This window comes from Amphiura filiformis, chromosome 12 (assembly GCF_039555335.1).
Source record: "Amphiura filiformis chromosome 12, Afil_fr2py, whole genome shotgun sequence".
In the NCBI taxonomy this organism is placed as follows: Eukaryota; Metazoa; Echinodermata; class Ophiuroidea; order Amphilepidida; family Amphiuridae; genus Amphiura; species Amphiura filiformis.
In genome coordinates, this window is record NC_092639.1 from 35774791 (window position 1) to 35779898 (window position 5108).

Here is a 5108-nt window from a genome sequence, read left to right on the forward strand (position 1 = left end):
CAGCCATGTTAGCTGTTAAAAGCAATAGCGTAAAATTTGTTTTAAATTCTAATTTTCGACATTTCTGATTGTAACGTGAATTAACTAAGATACCAAAAACAAGGCGTAAGGTGCTGTATTTGAGACAAAAATCTGAGATTTTATTAATCACATTCAAGAATTCAACATCTAGGCGCTACGAAATAACGATTTCTTTCATTTGTTTAACATTAAAAGCATTCTAAGAAGAACGTTTCTCACATGCATATATGGGTGCTGTTTTACTTTAATAATGTGTATTTTTTCCATTTCGTAATCTTTGTAATTACTTTGACTCTGTAAGGCGCTATGGGATCTGTGATGTTAAGAGGTTTATAACCCTGTATTAGTACTATTAATCATCCAAAAATTAGAGCAAAAACATTCCCACGCAGGTCCTACTCTCTTAAAACCAAAGATTGAAAAATCAATCTTAAAGATTGTGTTGAGGGTCTAAGTCTAAAATTAAAAATGCAATGGAAATTTAGTTTGAATTTTCAATCTTAAGACTGATTTCTTAATCTTAATTTGGACGTTTCCCTCACCCCAATCTTTCCATTTAAGAGAGTAATGATAATGAAACGACAGGCTGTTTGAACTATGAAGAATACGTAGAAACTAGACGTATTATAATATATAACAGTTTTTATTAATGAATATAGAATCTTAGAAGTGAAAAACATTAATAATGATGATAATATTAATAATAATAATAATAAATTAATTTCCTACTTTATTTCATCAGCAACTACATCAACATAATTAAGTTTTTTTGTAAGATTTGTCTTTTCATTCCTAAATAATCATGGGGAACCAAAAATGGCTGCGGAGAACCAAAAACTCGGCGTATGTCGTAACGGAAAATCGACCGCAAACGACCCGTAGCCTAAAGCTCCTTTTGCAAACTTTTAAAACATGTCTACCGACTGCTGCTTGATATTGAATATAGCTGCTGAGAGCATATTTTTCTATTTTTGTACATCATAATACTCTTGCTACTTTTGTGCTATGTGATAGTATTTTTAACTTCTTCAATAAAACATGAAAATGTTGCACACAACAAGTGAAGTTGATTCGTGTTTCTGTGTCATCCAATAGTATTTAAAAGGGCATTTCGTGATCCACAGCATCATCCCCCACTTTTTTCAAAAAAAACTTTGAGATTTATATACCACTGGAAACCTCTGGCTACATAATGTTTATGTACAAAAACATTCTTGCAGATTAATTCGTTTAGCAAAAAATATCGTGTAATTTGAAATACGTTCTGGTACACCAGAACAAAATTACAACACATTGTCTATGGAACAGTGTAATACACAAAATCATGCATAATTTTGGGAATAAACTTTTGTCGGGGATATCTACTGAAAAATGCCATAAAAAGAGGATGCTAGGATCACGAAATACTCCTTTAATCACTATCATTGCTTGGTCGGATATAAATGATATAAACATAGATTAGCAAAGCAAATAGTCGGGAAAATTGCCGTACTAATGCAGTGTTTTTACTTTAAGTAACAGCCAGGAGTATGTAGGGACAGAATCCGCCGTGCGTCACAAAAAAGCACCATGGACTCAGCAAACAAAAACCGTTTTCGACATCATTCGCAAAAGGTTATAAAAGGTTGTCAGAAAACGTTTAAATGTCAGGTTATATATAGGGTATATAAAGGGCATAAAACATTTTCATATCATTAAACATAACGTTATTTAAGTGTTGACAAAATATTTGGCAAAAAATGTTTTCAAAGAATAGTTTACAATAACACTTTGAAAACATTTTGAAAATATTGTTGTAGTGCGTTTTCATACATAACGTTTCAAAACGTCTTCATGACCTTTATATAACCCGACATTTAATGTTATTAAAACGTTTTACGTAAACCAAAACCCCAGATATAGCTTGTTTAAAACGTTTTTAAAACGTTTTTGTGTTTTCTGGGGAACAAAATGAGTTATGAGAGCAAAGGTCACACAAGGGGTTGACATTTTAAAATGCTTTAATCAAGTTATGAAATATCAAGTTCTTTCTTTTATCCAAAAGAGTTTTTTAAAAAGGTACTTGGTCATATATCTCTAGAATGTCTAATTAATGAACAACTTGTGATATTTTAGAGTCTGAAGAAAGTATTTTTCAATTTAATCTCCCGTGCGATTTTTAACCCGAATAACTTAATTTGTTCTTGTGTGCCTTCTTAGCAACCGGCAGATATTATCAAATCATTTTTATAGAGGTCTTTGATTTTAATGAGGGCTTTGATATAATATCCTACAAAACTCAGAAACGAGGAACTCTTTTAAAAGTTTCAGTTGGCACGATCTGTCGCGATTTCATTGCACTATATGAACTAAGTATATGAACCACTCACGTCTGTAATATCATCTCTAAATATAATGGCATCATCAGAAAAGTTAAGCAATTTCTTCCAATTGAGTCCTTGCCAACCTTATACAACTCGTTGGTTTATCCTTACTTAAACTATTGTGCAATTATCTGGGCTGATAATAATAATTCACACCGTGACTCTGTTCTCCTGTTGCAAAGAAGCTCGTCAGAACCTGCACTAACTCACTCTGGTTAGCACATTCTGACCCACTTTTTTCAACACTTAAAACATTAAAATTCATGATTTGTACATTCTTCAAATTGTAATTTTTATGTATCAATTTTATCATTGTCTCCTTCCCAACGACCTACTTGATCAAAATTATTTTACTATCAACAGTGATGTGCATAACTACAACACTCGTCATGCAGGTGATATCCATATTGAGCAAACCAACACGTGCCTTGCATATAACACCATCAGAATCCAAGGTGCATTACTTTGGAATAATTTACCACCAATCCTGAAAAGCGCACCTTCGGTAGCTGTTTTTAAAAAAAAAAAGAAAAAACATCTCCTTGAAAAATATTTGCCAAGTGAATCGTAATTACATTCATGTTTCATTACTACTTTAAAACGGTCTCTCATTTCTTGCTATCAGGTCAGCTTTATGTCGGCACCCTAATTTTTTGGTACATTATTTAGTTTACCATCAGTTTTATATTTTCCAATTATGTATCATTTCACTCCAAATTGTATGCCCAGTGCATGGACAGCCTTGTGGCCATAACTGATTGCTTTCACTATCTCGTCCATAGGCACTCAGTGCACGATTTTGAGTGAAAATTGTACCGAGCGTATTTTATTTTTTGGTTAAATGTTGTATGTTGTAACTTTAGGCCGAGGGCACTGCACCTCACGCTCTGCGTTTAGCAGTGTCCTCATCCATCTCATTGACGTTTTTCATAAAAATAGTTGTTCCATTATATTATTGTATATAAAATACATCATTATTGTATCTCATTGTATCATAATTATATTGTTGTATAATGAATGGATGAAATAAATTGATTGATTGATTGATTGATTGATTGAAGTATTTCACTTCTGTTTGACCAAATTATGTACATTTCTTTGGCTGTAATTTTAAGCATACTTGACGAAATCGACCAAAACTTTGCCTACGATGACTTAAATGATTGAAAGAAGGAAAGAGCTACTGCAAATGATGATGTTATCTAAATAGCATAAAACAAACTTCCGACGCTTCAAAATTTCTTACATGGTCCTTTGAAATGTGGCCGGTGCTTTATACAAACCAACTGGCATTCTTTGAAACTATCAAGAAGGCCAACTTGTGTCGCAAACGCTGTGAACAGCTTTGAGATTTCTTATAAGCCTATTTGCAAATATCCGGAGGCAATATCCAGAGATGAGTAATACTTTTCATTTCATATTTATTCAGCACTCACATTAAAAATCACAATTGCACACAATTTAAATCAGATTGCCCATTTTAAAAGACATAAAAATAGGTTGAATGCAAAGTGAGAAGCACCAGTATATAAAACGATAAAAATGAGAATATTCTTAATATTCCTATTAGATATCCCCAAAAGCCTCTAATATAATGGAGGCTTATTTTCGTTGGGGTCATTTATTTTGGCAGTTTCTAAACGATCTAGTGCATCGAATCAACCTCAAAAATAGTGAACACCTGGATAACATGCTTCGGGCATATTACATACAGGGAAAATCCAAAGAATCCCTAATCCCAGCCAACACACTACGATTTCATGACGTTTGCCGACGTTGTACTAGTACTTAGGTTGTAATAAGGTACGTCGCACAGTATTTTAACGTACTTGGACATGATTTTAAAAAGCTTTTTGAAACATTCGGTAATGACGTGGCATTTACGTCTTAAACATGTACGAATTAACTTTCTGTAATTCATACGTTGTTACATAATACGTTAACAACTTGACGTCGAAATAACGATGACGTTGTATCAACGTCTGCAAACATACGTCTGAAATAACGTTGTAGCAACACGAATACGAGTTCACAAATTTACGTTTTTACAACGTAGGTGGCTTTTATATCAACCATCTTGATCTAATATTTCATTTAGGAGGTGGCCATTGGTGTGTATTTCATGTTTCACACCTGAATAAACACCCTATGGAAAAACTTATCAATTTCTTAAGTAAATGTCGCACTTTAATAACGATTACAATGAAAGTTATTGTATATTTATAATGTATGACACATTTTGCTGTGGTGTCCCATGTTTAGTAGCCATTTATGTTCACGATCATTATTACAGATGGCCTCGAATTCCATATTTAGTTTTAGGCGATTGCCGGGAAAGGGTGATGTGTTTCTGAAAAGCGTTTCCGCTTGGAATGTAGATACTTATTGTGGTACTTACTGTTTGTGATTTTAATTTATGAGCTCTTTTTTGACGATTTTCAACGTATTACACACACCAATTAGGTCGCTTGCAGAAAATCCCGATATTTTTACAGTATCGGGTTTTTAACCAAAAATATTAGCTACATTAGTTCCCTACACTTTACTAAAACTAAAGATACCTATACAAATGCTAGGTGATTAACCAATGTTAAATTACGACTAAGATAGTCGTATTTAGCAACGTTTTCAATGTTCTTGACAATAAAGAAAGGGTTTACTTACCTCAAACTTCTCATGTATAGTTTTGTGATGTATTCCTTTTAATTTTGGCGTTATATACAT

At 33.0% G+C, this 5108-nt stretch overlaps 1 protein-coding gene across 1 annotated transcript in view; it reads left to right on the plus strand.

Annotated features, from left to right (window-relative positions):
- The window catches only part of LOC140166778 (uncharacterized), a 63780-nt gene extending 62699 nt beyond the window's left edge, over positions 1–1081 (plus strand). Inside the window, exon 18 of the mRNA XM_072190270.1 lies at positions 1–1081. This exon is cut by the window's left edge and continues 476 nt beyond it. The gene's annotated coding sequence lies outside the window, so the exon portion shown is untranslated.
- Positions 1082–5108: the final 4027 nt, after the last annotated feature.